Genomic DNA, 18,890 nt, shown 5'->3' with positions numbered 1-18,890 from the left:
AATCTACCATTTCAAACACAAGAAACAGTCCATATAATGCATTAATCATCAATTTATCGAATGATGATCCTTCATTTTTAAACTCACTTTTATCTGCCAATAAGAGACTAGCAGACTCGTCGAACTTCGTTTCATCTAAAATTGATTTATTCTCTGATTAGTTCTCGAGTTATGCAGAAATTAGTATTTCGTTGGTATGGGAGCCACCCTTTCCAAAGGGGAAGAGGTCTCGAACCATCTTAAGAACCTTCCCCGGCCCCAAAAACCTCTACATACTAATTAAAGGTTAGACAGACAGAAATTCATTTTTATGAATACAGTTTTTATCAAATTATTAATTATTAACTCATAAACCCGAATTTTGTATTTAATGAAAGATGTCACCATGCAACTGTATTCATGACATAACGATATGCCCAATGAAAGATCTTTTTCGCTTAGTATTTTCAATGAATGCAATAAACAAATAGATACACTTTTATCATATTCTTGTATTGCGCAGAACTGTATTTTCATTTCTCGAAGTTGTCAAGTTTGGTATCATGGATGCATCTAACACCAGCAGCCCACACATATGTTTTAACTGCTCGCTTATTGAATGACCTCCTGAAGATGTACAAGTTGTCATTTTATTAGCTCCAATCGCATATTATTTTTCCATGATAAATCTTGATCTGGCTTGAATGGAAATATTAATAAAACTGTCATTGGCTTTTCGGTGGTGAACTACGATTGATAATGAAAAAATCTATGACCCTTGGATACCGCATTGGCTTAGAAACGACCTGATTGTTTATTGGGCAGGAGCTAAAGAGAAAAAACTAACGAGCAGATTACCGATGTCCGTTGACGTTGAATCAACGCATGCCGTTAACGTTAACGTTACAATCCAAGTAGTTCAACGCAACGACGTTGACGTTGAACCAAGAGAAAATTAACGTCAACGGCGTTAATCGTTGATTAACGTTAACAACCCTGCCCCGACCCGTCGGCATGTTAACTAGGTGTAGGTCGTCATTTGAATGGTAACCTAACAAGACCGCGAAGCTACAGCAGAGTATACGGCCCCGGGGCTGGTGTGCGATAATGTGAATCAGAACAATTAGCTTCATGTCGATGTTGTACGCTACTTGATATGTGCACCCGGTGATGACTGCGGCGGGATGGGTTTACAGCAACAATGCTATGTTACGTACTTGACGAGAGTATGTTATGCGAAACGGATGCATTGCCGAGGCTTAATGCTAACGAGTGAAGGTCGCTGCTGGAGTAACATTTATGTGCACAATTAATTGGGCTGCAGTTATGACTGCATGAAAACTTGAAAGTACAATCTGTTACAATAAATATCTGAAATGATAAATTATACACAATAAATATATTAATTATAATGAAGGCGTTCTAGTGGTAAAATATGAGCTTATAAATTAATATTAAATAGAAAGGATTGATTCCCGTTTCGGTCTAGGATTTTTTTTCGACTTCACTGAGCATAACAGTATGATGCAAATGCAAGAATGTTATCCTGACATAGACATCTCGCAATTAACAACTGTTGAAATACTAAATGAACAATAATGTGCGAGGCAACAATGTCCCAGTGGGTGATGTAATGCCAACAAAGAAGTGATCCGTAGCCCAGATCGTACCATATGTTTAAACTTCATTTGTCATTATTTGAATTAATTAATGAACAAATTAAATAATAACAAATTGTTAGAAAAACATTCAAATTGAAGTCGGGAATGAACGGATGGTGTTATAAGGTTGTTGGATGTAATCATACAATATTCTTAAAATAAAATAAAATTATTCTCAATGTTATTTGATGTGCTACATTTCTAATGTGTTAACACTAGAGAACTTTAAAATGACGCTTTATAACTTATCTATATGCACTACATGAGGAGCTATTACAGATAATCATTTCTTTGCATAAATCATTTCTTTGCAGTACATTTGACCCACCATTCAAATAAATTTTATTAAATGGGCCAGCACACTTGCGTCTTTCCTCAACCGTGCACGTAAATTGTTTTACATTCATGAATTTCCTTCTGCATCTATTAATTAATAGGCCAACAACCATGCATCATCCGTTGCAGTGCGTGACGTAAAATAGTATTTTTGCGGTCCAATCTGAAATGGCACAAATCATCAAGATGCATATTCTTTAAACCAGCTGTTCCCTCCAACCGTGCGTCGCTGTGCTGCGTATATTTCTCAATGGATCACGTTTTCGTTTCGTTCCCGGTTCTCATGCGCTAATAACACACCTCTTAACTTTAACACCCTTCGGACTATGTTTCATAACGGCGAAATGCAAGATCACGAACTTGCACACTTCCGAATTCTCGGGAAATTTTGCCATGTGACATCTCGTGCTTGTGGTGGAATATAGTTGAGCACATGCAAGTGGGGTTTATGACCTCTGATATGCTTGGCAGATTGTTGTTGCATTCGGTTTCATATCTTGAGACGCTCCAAACTGCGAACGGACATTCCACCATACCATCATCGCATTTGAGTACATACTCATCTCGGGGCTCGGTCGAGGAATGGGAATGGCATTCTATATGAAGGCGACGACGTCCACAAAGAACGAGCGGTAACAACTGCTTCAGGGTAAAACGTGGTAGTCCCGTTTGCGGTAGTAAGCTCTCGGCACGTTCACGGACCATCGTCGACGGTTGTCGCTCACAGCGGCCAAAACAGCACCATTCCTGAGTCTCGAGTATGTCCCTACTTGGCGGGTTCGTAGTTGGTGAGGATATTTATTCTCACTACTCAAGGATACTAAGAGTGGGAAAGTGACATTCCTCACAATGCGGTTTTCGCTCAAGATGTGAAATATTTTCCGGAACAACATGTGTGTATCTTACGTGACCCCGTGTTGGTGATTCTGATTCAGGAATTGAAAGACCAAAATGCTCGAAGAAGCGCCCGTGAGTTCGTGTTTTATGTTTCAAGTGAGAGACTTAAAAACAATCTTACAGTACTGTCGAAATTCGCATTAAAGAAGAGCTTCCCTATCAAACACATGTTTTATTTTATTTATTTTTTTATTATTGTGTTTTTTAATGGTACATTAAGTTCAATACAGAAATTTAAAAAAATCCAAAAGAAAACTGAAAATGGGCCTAATTTCCATTTATAATACGCTCATACAACAAGAAGTTACCTCTGGAAACGTGTGAGTACATCAAAACCATATGAAGACAGCAAAAAAGTTGAAATAATGTTTACTGAGAACAAACCATTTAAAAGTATGTTATTATCCATGATAAAGAGAGTTAAAGGCAAAAGAAAAATACAACTTACCTTTTGTATTTCCAAGTTCGGTCAACGAAATGTATATTTTTGCATCTGAAACAAAAAAGCAGAACATTCATGAACTATGTAGTTTTAGTTCGAGGGAATCAAATACAAATTGTAAGTAGAGTATATGGCTCAAGTCTTGGCCTAATATGCTGTGGTTAAACACATTTATTGTTGAACATCTTAAGCGTAGCATCTCAACCATAAGCGTAGCTAGAGTCTCGGTCAAGGAGGCGAGGCATGGCCCCAGCTGGTGAGGGATAACATTTTTAACAAGATATAGAACACTGCATGTCAAGGTTTTTTTTATGCATTTGCTGCTTATTTGTCTTGTTTGCGAAAAATTAAACTGATTTCTAGTAATGATGTGATTTAGTCAATACGTGTCTAATTTTCATATTTATTGTACTAATTATAGATAAATGCGGGGTGTACACTAAGGATTCTTGATCGCGATGTCCTTTAATCGTATCTGGTTTGAATGTTTTTCATTGTAAACAGCCTTATAGCCTATTCAGATTACGCCATTAATGACATAATAATTGGCGTTTCAGGGTAAATACGCTTTATGATGTCATTATTTACGTAATATTCCATACATTTTACGCTGTCAAAAGATATCCGCTAAAAAGAGTCATAAAGAATTTATTACGAACAATTATTACGAGAGAGCGTTCGTTCTAACTGGGATGCAGGGAGAAATTCAACAAAACAAAACTGACAAGCGTCACGCTCTCTTTGCCAGAGAGAAAATTCTCTCTGTTTTCATTTCGTTTCGTAGTTGACAGTCATGCTCTTTCTGTCGCAGCAGGGTCGAATGCATGTTAAATGGAAATCTTCTGAGCGCTGAAGAATAACTCGGATTGTGATGGTTTTGTGGAAAGCATTTTATATGATGAAAAATAATGATGATAATTATTTATTCTCCACTTATTCAACATGAATTGTTTAAAAACAGATGCTCTCTAGAATTAACATGAAGTATTTAACTTAAACCTAGATTTAATAGAACAAATCGAATAAATTTTTAAAGTTCAAGGGCCAATGTGGAAGACAATTTAAAACGTAGGAATGGTTGTAAAACGAATATATTTGAATATATTCATAAATTGTTTCAATTCTGCTCCCTGAATGGCTTAATATACTTTGGATTTCAACATTTTTCACGTGGGACAACTGTACGATTTGAATGGGATATATATATAGTAGAATAACCTTAGTTCAGTTTCCATTTTTGAAAAAAAAAATTAAATTGCTGAGTTGCCCTTCATACATGGAGATACTGGTGGAAATACATTTTAGTTCGATAATATTTCTTGAAAATTGGTCCAATCGTCCTTTTTTTATTTATTTGTGAGAATTCCCAAAAGTATCTAAATTTTTCTATCAAATCTCCGTTCCATCGTAGTACAGAATCAAAATACTTTTTAAACTTAAAAATAAATTGAGGAATAGTCTGATTCCCTGAAGAACGGCGCACCCAACTAATGAATGTAGCTTCGCTCATTATCCTCAATGAGAGCTTCAAATATTCTTCGAAAATCCCTTTTCATATTTTTTTTTATATTTTTTTTTTCGTAGAAACTTTGTTCAGAAAAAAATGTTAAATTGTCGCCACACAAATGCTTGATTTCGCAAATTAAATCCTCAAAGCGTCATACCCGACAGAGCCTAGCAAATAAAAAAACTAGGTAAACAAATCCTAATATTTGCATATTTTTGAGATTGTGGTAGATTTTCGACATTTTTTTTTTGAAAAACCATTGAGATCCGGAGATATTATTGAAGTATTGAATGAAATACACCTGAAAACCGGATTTTAATGAGATTTCGTGAATATAAAATGGCGACAATAGAATTTTCTCCCATTTTCGGATGTCGAACGCATCGCAAGTAGTGTACATCTATGCCCATTAGAGTGGGCCGTCATGGCCATTTTTTTTTCAAATCAATGGTTTTTCGAAACAAGATGGAAGATGGGTTTTGCCCTCTGACAACCATAGGTTGTTTGGTAGTGCTGGCAGAAACATTGATTTCTTGCATATGGTTTGAACAATCAATTTTCGAAGCGTAATAACATTTTTTGTAGACCTTCCAGCTATGTACCTTCTTCGGCAAAGTTTTTCGGCATCTTGCAGACTATATGCTAACGTATTGAGTCACATGATTGACGAAGCCGCTAACCGAAAAAAAATATACAAGGCGAGACGAGCCAGCCTTGGGCTGAAAGTCTCAATAATAAAGACATAAAAAAAGAGCAAAAATGTTAAAAAGTGCGTTTTTGCATACTAATCTTCATATAAATTTAAAACGCTATGCGGCAGGCTTTTCCGCAAACGGGACCTTTAAGTGGACTTGTTGTGTAGGAGTTATCACGCATCTCGAGTCCCTCTAAGACACGTAGATTCTTTTTCACAAATTTCATATCATCGAAACATGTGATGTGCATATGCACAACCAAGATATTTAACACCAATTTATCATTTTTTTGGGAAATTTTAGTAAGGCGTTATGCGTTACAGATGGGGGTGTTGGTATAAAGGAAATGTCGCAAACAAGTAACAGAGGATTTTTTTTAAAGTTGCTGATGTAAGACTGTAATTTTAGTCTGCCCATCCCCTTGTCTGTCGCATCACATAACGAATGTCTTCCTCTTGTAGTCGTCTTTTCCTATTATATTACTGTATTCCCTAACCTCGACCAAACCGCGAGCTTTTGGGTTCCACAATACGAACACTTTGTATAAGAGTCAAAAAATGTATTACTAAACTTGATTCCGGCTCCGTAACGCTTCACGGCAATACTGAGCATACTGAGTTTCGGAACACTGAGCATTATAGGGGAACGGATCGGCACTTCATCCCATAGCTCCTATTTCCATCCCATCAAAAACAAAGCAATGAAAAGGAATTTTGATTGTTTCATATTTTTGTGATTTTTTCACCAGTGGCTTGTTTGTTAGCAAAAAGAAGCGACAAGATTGGTGCTGTATTTCTTTGTTTTGCGAACGGAACAGTTCCCCTATATAATGGAAAGACAGACGAGCTTTCTTAACAAGGCTCAAACGCCTAATTATTGGCCCTGAACCATTATGTTGTATATCATACTGTGCCAAAAAATGGAGTTGTAATCTTGGGAAGTACAAAGGCTGATGATCAACTGTTTGGTCACCAAAAAAGTCTAAGCGACTTATAATTCCCAAAGTCTCAATTACAAAAAGACTCTTGAAAAGACTCAATGAGATAGCTCTACCTTCAATAGGCTAAATAACCGGATACTGCCGGAGAAGAAATGATTTTAAAAATATTGACCGGATTCGGAATGAATATCTTACATTTCTGTAACAGAATTATGATGATTTTTACAAGTGCAGATCTATGTAAGTTTTTGAGCAGTAACTTCAAGTAACTTCATGCAATCAAGAGAAGCGGGCTTGGTAGTCATATGGCTACTGCTTCTGCCTCATACGCAGGAGGTTGTGGGTTCAATCCCAGATCCGTTCCATTCTCCTACTTTGTATCTTTCTCTATATTTCACATGTTTTAGCAATCGCTAGAACTGGAAATGGACTTCCATACCGTTTCCATCTCAATTCCTATACCTTCAACTTGAATATTCTAACAGTAATCTGCTAGAATTTTTTTCATATCTTTATTTATTTATCATCAGACTAAGGCCGGAGTGGCCTGTGCTGCACATAAAAGACTTCTATATTCAGCTCGGTTCATGGCTGCACTTCGCCAACCACGCAGTCTGCGGAGGGTGCGCAAGTCGTCCTCCACCTGATAGATCCACCTTGCCCGCTGTGCACCTCGCCTTCTTGTTCCCGTCGGATCGTTGTCGAGAATCATTTTCACCGGATAACTGTCCGACATTCTGGCTACGTGCCCGGCCCACCGCAGTCTTCCGATTTTCGCGGTGTGAACGATGGATGGTTCTCCCAACAGCTGATGCAACTCGTGGTTCATTCGCCTCCTCCACGTACCGTCCGCCATCTGCAACCCACCATAGATGGTACGCAACACTTTCCTTTCGAAAACTCCCAGTGCGCGTTGGTCCTCCACGAGCATCGTCCAGGTCTCGTGTCCGTAGAGAACTACCGGTCTTATAAGCGTTTTGTAGATAGTCAGTTTGGTACGGCGGCGAACTCTATTCGATCGGAGCGTCTTGCGGAGTCCAAAGTACGTACGATTTCCAGCCACTATTTATTTATTTATCATCAGACTAAGGCCGGAGTGGCCTGTGCTGCACATAAAAGACTTCTCCATTCAGCTCGGTTCAAGGCTGCACTTCGCCAACCACGCAGTCTGCGGAGGGTCCGCAAGTCGTCCTCCACCTGATCGATCCACCTTGCCCGCTGTGCACCTCGCCTTCTTGTTCCCGTCGGATCGTTGTCGAGAACCATTTTCACCGGATTACTGTCCGACATTCTGGCTACGTGCCCGGCCCACCGTAGTCTTCCGATTTTTGCGGTGTGAAAGGAAAGGCTCACATTGACCTCTCTTGAGCCTCTTCCTATCATGTACTTCGTCTTCGACGTGTTGATGACTAGTCCAATCCGTTTAGCTTCGCTTTTCAGTCTGATGTAGGCTTCCTCCATCCTCTCAAAGTTACGTGCCATGATATCAATGTCGTCGGCGAAGCCAAATAACTGGATGGACTTCGTGAAAATCGTACCACTCGTGTCAATCCCTGCCCTTCGTATTACTCCCTCCAAAGCGATGTTGAATAGCAGACACGAAAGACCATCACCTTGCCGTAACCCTCTACGGGTTTCGAAGGGACTCGAGAATGGCCCTGAAACTCGAACTACGCACATCACCCGATCCATCGTCGCTTTGATCAACCGTATCAGTTTATCCGGAAATCCGTTTTCGTGCACTAGCTGCCATAGCTGGTCCCGATCGATTGTATCATATGCGGCTTTGAAGTCGATAAATAGATGATGTGTGGGCACGTTGTATTCGCGGCATTTCTGCAATACCTGACGTATGGCGAACACCTGGTCTGTGGTAGAGCGTTCACCCATAAATCCCGCCTGGTACTGCCCCACGAACTCTCTTGCAATTGGAGTTAGTCGACGGCATAAAATTTGGGAGAGTACCTTGTAGGCGGCGTTCAGCAATGTGATTGCGCGGTAGTTGCTAAAATCCAGCTTATCGCCCTTTTTGTAGATGGGACACACGACTCCTTCCATCCACTCCTGCGGCAGAACCTCATCCTCCCAAACCTTGGTAATCACTCAGTGCAGCGCTCTAGCCAGTGCTTCACCACCGTGTTTAAACAGCTCTCCTGGTAGTTGGTCAACTCCAGGGGCTTTGTTGTTTTTCAGCCGGCCGATCTCCTCCTGGATTTCCTGGAGATTCAGAGCCGGAAGTCGCATGTCCTGCGCGCGTGCTCCTAGGTTCATAACCATAACACCACCGTTGTCTGCCATATCGCCATTCAGGTGCTCTTCGTAGTGCTGCCGCCACCTTTGGATCACCTCACGCTCGTTCGTAAGAAGGTTCCCGTTTATGTCCTTACACATATCGGGCTGTGGCACGTGGCCCTTACGTGAACGGTTCAACTTCTCATAGAACTTTCGTGTGTTATTAGCGCGGTACAGTTCCTCCGTCTCTTCACGGTCTCGATCTTCCTGCTGGCGCTTTTTCCTCTGGAAAATCGAGTTTTGTCTGTTCCGCGCCCGTTTGTATCGTGCCTCGTTCGCCCTCGTGCGGTGTTGTAGAAATCTCGCCCATGCTGCATTCTTCTCCTCAACTAACTGCTCACATTCGCCGTCATACCAGTCGTTTCTCTGATCCGGAGCCACCGTGCCTAGTGCAGCGGTTGCGGTGCTTCCAATGGCGGATCGAATATCTCTCCAGCCATCTTCAAGAGATGCTGCGCCTAGCTGCTCTTCCGTTGGGAGTGCCACTTCCAGCTGCTGTGCGTAGTCTTGGGCTAGTCTACCGTCTTGAAGCCGCCCAATGTTAAGCCGCGGCGGACGACTCCGACGCGTGTTGATCACCGTCGAGAGTTTTGAGCGCAGACATACTGCGACGAGGTAGTGGTCGGATTCAATATTCGCACTGCGGTAAGTGCGTACGTTCGTGATATCGGAGAAGAATTTACCGTCGATTAGAACGTGGTCGATTTGGTTTTCCGTTACTTGATTACGCGTTGGCGCATCTTTCCCAGCACTATGAAGCCGGTTCCCAGCTCGTTGGTGGTGCCACAGCTTTGGTAGAAGGTAGCCGCTCGATGCCCGCTTTTCCACACTTTCTGTCCTGTCCAGCAGATTTCCTGCAGCGCTACGACATCGAAGTTGCGGGGATGTAATTCATCGTAGATTATCCTATCGCAACTTGCAGTTCCATGTTCCAAGCTTCCAATCGTGATCCTTTATTCGTCGCCTAGGTCGTTGCCGATTATATCGAGTCGTATTATCTTCTATGTCGTTCGTAATAGTTGATTTTAAAGGCGGCTTATTGGGCCTGCGCAAACCTCCTGTCTCGTCGGAGGGCCGTCGTGTCAGGGCTGTTTAGCGTCCCACCTAACACCAGGACTTGGGCTTGTGCGCTTTGAGCGGCACACGGTCGCTTTGGCGGAGCCTACTTGCGGATACATGCAGCTTTTTATAGAGGTTTAACAGGGCCCACTGTCAAACCCCACCACATCCTAGGCAGCCGCCACAACTCGCAGATGGCCTGGGGAGGGATCGTCAAGCCCTTGGACATGTCCCTGCTGCCCCCATTTTTATATCTTTATTAACGTGATTTTTTCGTATAATGAAGTTCATCATTTAAATCTGCTAGAATTGGAAATGAACTATAAAGCGCGTTTCCAAACATCCAATTAGAAATTCCATCAGTTGCTTTCATCAGTTGCTTTCTCCTATCTATAACATTGGCAGCTCGTTAACCAAGATGGACCTCTGCCTTTCGAACCTAACCCAAAAATTCCAACAAATTCCGCAAGAACTCGTGGCTGCAGAGGTATATTCGGCTTGCAGTGGGGAAGTGATTGCATCATCATTTCCTCCCCTTCCCTACATTGACTTGCATTCTGACGTGGCAGGCGCCAGTATGACCTAACAAATGAGATCACCAGTACTTGTACATTGAAGATGTGAACTATTCCCAAGCAAACATCTGTTGGTTCCCTGTGCAAGAACCGCTGATCTGGTCATAATGGAGTAGCAACTACGAGCAGTCAATCAAGCTCAACCTCAAGCTCAAGTAACTTCATGCAACCAAGAGAAATTTGAGCTGCAAATCCTGGAAAGGTAGCTAGTTTTAGCAGCGATTCTTCGCCCTAAAAAAACACAAACCTTTTTTGAAAATATTTCTCGATTAAATATTTTGATGATAAATTTGGCTGCAAAGTTTTAGGTTTGCAAAAGTGTCTCCTAATATCGGACCCTGTTGCAGCATGCCCCCATCTGTTAATTCAATACACAATATTCATTACCCCACTGGATGCCAACCAACATCCATAGTAAAACCACAAAACATTATTCGATTACAAGGGAATGACGATGATTTCTCAAAGTTAGAGAGCAGTGATTATTTTCCGTGCACAAAACCTCAAACTCGAGCGGTTTTTATTTCCTCGTAAACTTATCATAATAACATACACAACAAAGATATACACAGAAAAAATAATAAACTTCGCGGATTGTATAGCAGTGGTCAGCAGCACGATGCTCCTCACAACAAGTTTATTCAACAAAAAAATAACGCTATGGAGTAGTGCCGAAATGCTGTAAAAATTATATACCTTAATAGGCATTACCGCATGCATGTCTTTTAATTTATTATGCTTACATCTAAACCGATAATACTGAATTAAAAATCTGACGCCAGAATACACGGTTCGAGTCCACATCTCTCCATCCTCGTTTGCACCACACGCTCGCCAAGTCGTTTTGCACCTGGTCTGCCCATCTCGCTCGCTGCGCTCCACGCTCCGTCTCGTACCTGCTGGATCGGAAGCGAACACCAACTTTCCAGGGTTGCTGACCGGAGTTATTGCAACATGCCCTGCCCATCGTGCCCTTCTGGCTTTAGCTACCTTTTGGATTCTGGGTTCGCCGTAGAGCTGGGCGAGCTCGTGATTCATTCTTCGCCGCGACACACCGTCTTCTTGCACACCACCAAAGATGGTCCTAAGTAGGGACGTTCCGATATTTCCAATATATCGGAATATCGATATGTTTGTTTCGATATCCGATATTTTTGTATCGATATTTTGCTTTCAATATATCGGTCATATCGATATTTTTGCTTTCGATATCAATATATCGAATACGAAAAAGACGGACTGAAACAACATTAGTATTTTATTTTATTAAAGGAGTACTGAGTGAAATAGTTTTTTTAATATCTTTATTAATGAGGTTTTCGGCCCTGGACTGGTTCGCCTCGTATAGTGAAAAAGTTAAATATTTTAAAATTCACGTTATTGAACAGATAAAAAAGAAAGTACTAATAAAATAATATGCTTCCCTTACCGTTACAAATATTATTTTTTCCTACTGACTCCTTAGCCCTCAACATTTTGAGATCAAATTTTATATATGGACTACCAAATTTTATGAGCGTTTTGTACATGACACATTTGGTGCGGGTGTGAATCGTTTTTGATCTTTACTACTAACATTATTATCGGCCGTTAGTAAAGTTTCAAGTAGACGAATTCATCAACCACTCCGCAAGTATCTACGACGATCGTAGCACTGATTCCCTGGCACGCTGGATTCCGCAGCATGTTCTTTGTCATTGACACATATTCACCACCAGTCCAACTTTTGTTGCTTCACGTTTCAGTTCTGCCCACCGCAATGTCGAACAACGGGCACGAAAGTCCATCTCCTTGTCTCAGTCCCCGGCGTTAACGAACTGGAGTGTTCGCCCAAAATCTTCAACAGTTTTACACATCATCTACCGTTGATTTGCTCAGTCTGATAAGCTTCCCAGGGAAGCTGTTTTCGTTCATAATTTTCCAAAGCTCTACGCGGTATATACTGTCGTCATCTCTTCCAGCTAGGTGCTCTTCACAGTGCTGCTTCCACCTTTCGATCACCACACGTTCATCTGCACATCTCGACTCGCGGCACGCAGCTTCTGATAAAACTTTCGCGTTTCCTGAGAACGTTACAGATGGTCCATCTCCTCGCACTCCGCTTCTTCCAGTTTCTTCTGCTGAAAAAGGAGGGTCTCCTGTTTCCGTATAAAGCGTTCCACGTTCTTCCGGGTCCCTTGCTGCAGCGCGACCGTCCGCGCTGTGTAGTTCTCCTCCAGAATCTGTCTGCACTCTTCGTCGAACCAATAGTTCCGTCGACTTCGTCCCATATACCCGACGTTGTTCTCTGCTGCTTCGTTGATGGCTACTTTAACTGTATTCTAGCAGTCCTCAATGCGGGCCCCTCTTCTGGAAACGATGCCTCAGGATACTGCGCGTATGTAGTGGCGATATCAGGTTGTCCCAGTTGCTCTAAGTCGTACCACGGCGGCCGTCGGTACCGAACATTGTTGATGACGGATGGTTTAGCGCCACGATATGTTCTGACGTCGATAATGTCGGAGAAGTGCCGTCCGTCAATCAGAACGTAGTCGATTTGTGTTTTTGTCTTCAGTGATGATCTCCAGCTGTACCGATGCGGAAGTCTGTGCTGGAAGTAGGTGCTGCGAATGGCCATATTCTTGGAGGCGGCGAAATCGATTAGTCGTAGACCGTTCGCGTTCGTCAGCTGGTGGGCGTAGAACTTTCCAATAGTCGGTCAAAACTCCTCCTCTTGGCCAACCTGAGCGTTTAAATCTTCCTATAATTATTTTGACGTCATGGCCGGGGTTGGTAACCCAATTTTCCCTAAGGTTGCTCGTATCCCGGTCAGCATCACGAGTAGATATAGGAGTTGCTGGGCTAAGAACCGCGAGATGAAGTTTATTTTATTCCACCAATGGTACGCTTTACTCGGCATTTTCCGTGCCATTTCTCTCAGTTTTCTTTTATTGAAGTGCGCCGGGTAATAGCCAATTGTAGACTCAACGCAAAACGTTGACGAATTAAAGCCTGTAAGGCGTACGTCAAACAAATCATAAGTGTCCTTATTTCTGGAATTCATTATATTGTGGTTAACTTCATCTTGGTCACAGAATATTGTTATCGTCATGGATGTTACTGAATGAATGCCAAGCTCGCGTTGAAATGTGATAAATTCTAGAGTCTGAATCACAACATTTATAAATAATAATACTGACTGAGCGTAATGATATCAAATCAACTCAAACTACAGACCCGTTTCCCTACAACGATCCATCGTTATCAGCTCAACACTAGTGAAAATACTTCCAACATAGTTTTCAGCATTCGTAGTGCATATCATAACTGCAAAATGTCGCGCAATGATGAGTGAGACTTGCTTATGCATTTAATAAGTACCGCAGTAAGTTTTGTGGAATTCAATTATTTCAGTTGAAGGATCCGAGGTCGATTCGTGTTAAGCGTGCCTAAAGGCCCGATCGAAGATGAAGGATAACATGACGACACAGTTGATGGAATTCTTTCCTAAAATAACATGAAGTTTATTGTTCGACCATAGTCAGCGTAAAGTATATAGTCCATTGTCAGTTATTTCACTTCTAGCCATGAAATGCACTCCGAGTTGACCTTTTATCGGCGGAGAAAGATTGGAATGCTGCTGCCAGTTAGCTGTACAATGAAAAGTCTATGTAACCCATTTCATCTGCCTTCTACTATATTTTGTGCGAAATTTGCCTTTCAACCAACCAGAAGGGTGAGACCCAACTTGTGCTGCCTCTTCCGAGGAGATGATGGTTCAATATGTACCAGATAGATCTTCCCCAATAAAACGTAAAATGCAACCCAATCAGCGAATAACAGATTTTGTTACACTTTGTTAAATGTTTGTGTTTACAATTATTTTTTCTGCCAATATTCTCAACTCTATGCCAAAATTCTGCCAAAATGCTTAGAATGTAGATATTTTATTTGCTCAATACTACTACTTTTATGAACTTCTAGCGTTGATTTTCCATCCACTATAGTCTTGGACTACTTTCCCCTGTTCCTAGGCTGAAGATGCTATTGTAAAGGGAAAAAGTATTACGGCGCAGCAATAAATTTACTATGGCGAAGGCTCAGCCACAGAGCAAGAAGCAAAGCCTTGAACAGTCGTTGGTTTTTGGTTGGGTGAATACTCGAGACCAACTGAATAATCGAAAAACGAGCGCACGTGAATTGAATACGAAAAGTAGTATTCCTGTATATTAAATGCCTTTTTCCCACACATAGTTCCGCCGCTGCCAGTTGTGTCGGACGGTGTAGATAAGAAGCAGAAATTGAAATTTTCCTGCCACATTCAAGCTATGGCCAGAGTGTAGTAGAGGGATATCACAAACTGTGAAGATTTTTTTTTCGTTTTATTCTGGATGCTTTGAATTCGCTTTAAATCTACTATAAAGCTAATCACATCATTTTTGTTTATTATTAATAAGCATTCCATTGAAGTTTTTAGCAATGTTCGAAAAGTGTTTTTTTCTAGAGAATTTGGCATTTAAAATTATAAGTCGGGAAGTTTATTGTAAATTCACATTCACCAATCAATGGCAAACATTCTTAGCGTATTCGTGGAAAGCTTCCACTGTTCACGCATCAATCAATCGAATAGCGGCAATAGCGACCGAATATGATTCTTGGCTCCAAAATTATATGTTCGGCACCATTTTATCTGTCTGTCGTCTTGCCAACCTTGGTTGATTGAATCTGGAACCATGATGTTGCCCATTCACCAGAAACGCCGCATTGAACGTCCTTGCTGGCTGAATACACAAAAGTGTTTCAATCCTTAACGACTGTTTGTCCAACAACGATGACGACGGAAAGAAACGCCGAATCCCAAGAGTCACAATATTGTATTCCATAACAAATTGTCCGAAACGGTTCCCATCTGCTAATGCTTTGTTCAAAACGATGCTGCTGGCTGGTAGCATCAGTTGGCCCGAGTGATGATTTTAAGATTTTGGTTCTTGTTAGTCACCATAATGAACTATTAGACAGAAAAGAAAAGGATTGTTTAATTTAGTTCTGTGGCAAATTAATTATGATTTTGTTTCACCACATATGCTCGTATCATCAGACGCGTATAATTTATTTTCGAGAATTTTGTTCAGTCCATCATTTAGCGCATGCTTTTATTCCTGGAATGGAAGCATCGTTTTATCTATCCTGTGTTTCTTGTCTCAATTTAGTGCAGAACAGAAAAATATTTTTTTATAGTTTGATTTCCTGCTGCATTTTGGAACATTATTTTCCCTTTTTCCGTCTGTGTATCAATGAAAAATCTCGTTTCCGAAATGCTTAACAATTCAAACGCATTGGGACATTTTTTCATTCAACATTACTACTCTAATCTGTAAAGCAATTGTCCCAAATGTGTGCCACTTAGTTACCTATGACTTTTCCGAAAAGCGAATTGAACTTTCCTCATTTGCCAACTATGTAGTAGGTATGTAGCATTTCTACAAGCTTTCCGAGAAAACGGCAAGAAAATACTTTCGCCTTGCCATCCAGTTTATGCGTCGTTCGCATCCTGCGCCAGCATACCGCCAGGAAAACCCCGTCGAGCGTTAATTATTTCCTTCGTCTTAAAAGGCATCAAATTCGGTTCGTTTAACACTCAAATTACCGTGAGAGAAGTGGCTGGGATCAAGCAAACGCTGGGCTACCCGACGACGTGGCGTTTGATTCGCCATTGAAGACCCTCCATCGTCAGCGTCAATCATCAGTAGCACCATAAAGGCAACCGCAGCCCTATCCACAAAGTTCAGTACATACTTTCATCTAATACCGATGATCGCTTTAGGTGGATGGAACACTTTCACGAAACGGAAGTTTAATTAAATTCGTTAGGTATTAATTCAACGATGAGAACAATTTTGGATTTAGGGCAATTGAGTTATAGCGAGAAGGGATAAGCAAGTTCAATTTGCATCAAAGCTGTCTGATAATAAATAGGTCCTTATTGGTTCAGACGCTTGTTATTAAAATGTAAAGTATCGCTGACTCAATGTACCGTAAAGCCTAAAGGAGGAGAAGTAATGCTCCTTTAGATTGGGCCTATTCATAAATTTAACTTAATAAATTTGACTAGACAAAAGTTGAACATGTTTAACTTCAATACCGCTGAATGAAAAGATGTTGCTTGCACATCTTAACCCTGATGCAGTCAGGACCATATATCCCTACAGTGGACTGAAAACAATTGTATGCTTCACATCATTTCGAAAAACTTGACTTGAAGTCGTTTATAGAACAACACTTTATCACCTTAATGGTATCAAATGAATGGCTTAGCACCGCAATCTTTTCACCTATGGGCAAAACCAGCTTCAACTATAACCTTCCAATTGAAATTTCTCACTCCACCCAAAATCTTCATCGACAATGAGCTGAAACTTTCCCCCGGTATTCCACTGCAGCAGTACATTTTCGCAAATATATTGCTACCGCTACCAGCATCTACACAAGAAGACACCACAATCCAGACGTAAAAGGGCACAAATTTAATGCCAATTTTCCTACTTTCCGGTACGAATTTACAATCAAGCTTGCAGCACACGACTCCTATGCGGCGGAAATATCTCTAACGTTATAGAACTACTTGTATCTCGCTGGGAGCGGGAATGGGGCTGCGCCAAAAACTTTTCCAACTCGTAAAACCTGAGCGCCCCGTTACCATTATCTGCGCTATTTCTCGGCAACGGCTCCTTTGGCAAGTTCATCGTCATTACAAGTTGCGTCCTCCACGACCCCCAGACTCGCATGTGGCTATCGTCAGAACGTAAAGAGCAGGCTGGATTATTCAGAAATTTCATAAATGGCTCACTACCTTCTTTTATCTCCCAACTTACAATCTACGTCACTGGATCCGAGGTAATGGATGAAACAACTAAGAAATGAAATTTATTTTCCATTTAATACCGTTCGGACTCAAATCCCGAACACTAGTGATATGGAGATTTATCTGAAATATTTCGTTATTATTGCATGAATAAACGAATTTTCTCGACAGGCGTACAGATCAAGGACATTAGAATTGTCCACCAATGAGATAACGTTGAAATTTTGCATTTTAGTGCATTTAAGGTGGTGTTCGGAATTTGAATCAAAGTGTTCGGAATTTGTGACAATTTTTACTATGCGTGTTCGTCGGCATTTGAGACAAAATTTGGCAGAATAAAATCATTCAGTATTGATAATTGCAATAAAAAAATGTGACTATCAAGCGCATACATGAAAGTTCTATTCTTTCGCTACCCGATGGAAACAATTGATATATTAAAATAGTTTCGTTCATTTGTTATAAAGACCTCCAAAGTGAAAACTGTGCTTAAATATTTAATGTTTGAGCTTGTCGTACTTTAGAAGATCCGGTAATCTATAGTTGATAATTAGAAGAAGTTAAATTTCAAACTGCAGCGTAAGATATTTCTGAGTAGACTACTTTATTATGTTCATAATCTCGAACACTTCGGTTCGACCGTTCGTGCATTCGAAGCAATAATTGATTAACGACTATTCTGAATGCGCTTGGGTTGCACATGTAGGATACTACAAAGTGTTCGGTGCTGAGGTTAGATACTTTGGAGCGTAAAAGATCGATAGCTCAAGCTGTTGTTGTCGCTAAAATTCTTGTTGGAGAAATCGATTCTCCTGAAATGCTTGCTGTTTTTCAAATGTATGCACCAGAACGACCCCTACGAACAAAAAACTTCCTGTACCTACCTTCACCACGTGTAGCAAACTACGGCGGCTGCACAATCCTGTTCGGTACATATCATAACGCTTCAATGAGTACTATAGCGACTTCAACACCACACCCAACGCCTCCCGACAACGGCTGGAGCGTATGTTACGGAAAGGAATAAAGTAAGATGTCGTTCAATTTAATTTTTTTCTAGAACTGTTTTTTTTTATTTATTTTTCTCGGTCTAGGACATGGACATGGATACGACACCTGATTGAGCACTGGACAATGATTCTAAAGATGTACAAGTAAAACACGTTGTTTCAAAATTATTTTCTATATTTTTTTGACTTACTGTGGTGTCTGTGGGTGGTTGCGGCCGGCCGATAGTTATAAATAGCGCTGGGGACGATCTTGCGGGTTGCTGGGGGCAATGGGTTCCACTTGGATGGTGGGATACTCGGCGACTTCGCATCTACCGCGTTCACGTAGTGGCTTGGCGTACTCACTCAGGTAGTCGATTGGCTAGACTACTCCGAAACAATTATCCAGATGTCCGACGAAAGAATACGGTCTACAAGGGTTCGGCAGGAATGACTGGTCCACTGAACATAAATCCGAAGTTCTTAGAGAACTCCATCGGTAGCTTTTGCGGTTTATTGGACTCCTTAGACCGTCACTTGCTGGGTTCTGATAGTAAAGGACGTCGGGTATTCTGTTAACAGGACTACTGAGCAAATTGGCTGAATTAATGAATAATTCTTCATACCTAATTCAATTATCGGTATTATTATTCTTATTTCGATGATCGGTATCACTA

General features: G+C 41.1%; 2 protein-coding genes across 2 annotated transcripts in view; both read right to left on the bottom strand.

The window, feature by feature from the left end:
* LOC134225687 (galactosylgalactosylxylosylprotein 3-beta-glucuronosyltransferase P) overlaps positions 1–18,890 on the bottom strand; it is a 179,530-nt gene that overhangs the window by 87,895 nt on the left and 72,745 nt on the right. Inside the window, exon 2 of the mRNA XM_062705960.1 lies at positions 3,322–3,366. The gene's annotated coding sequence lies outside the window, so the exon portion shown is untranslated. The remainder of the gene's footprint in view (positions 1–3,321; positions 3,367–18,890) is intronic.
* Positions 1–18,890, bottom strand: part of LOC134221673 (uncharacterized) — a 98,959-nt gene that overhangs the window by 19,175 nt on the left and 60,894 nt on the right. The gene's annotated exons all lie outside the window — the stretch shown is intronic.

This window comes from Armigeres subalbatus, chromosome 3 (genome assembly GCF_024139115.2).
Source record: "Armigeres subalbatus isolate Guangzhou_Male chromosome 3, GZ_Asu_2, whole genome shotgun sequence".
NCBI lineage: Eukaryota > Metazoa > Arthropoda > Insecta > Diptera > Culicidae > Armigeres > Armigeres subalbatus.
Note: the sequence above shows the minus strand (reverse complement) of the source record. Positions and strands in the feature narration are given on the sequence as shown.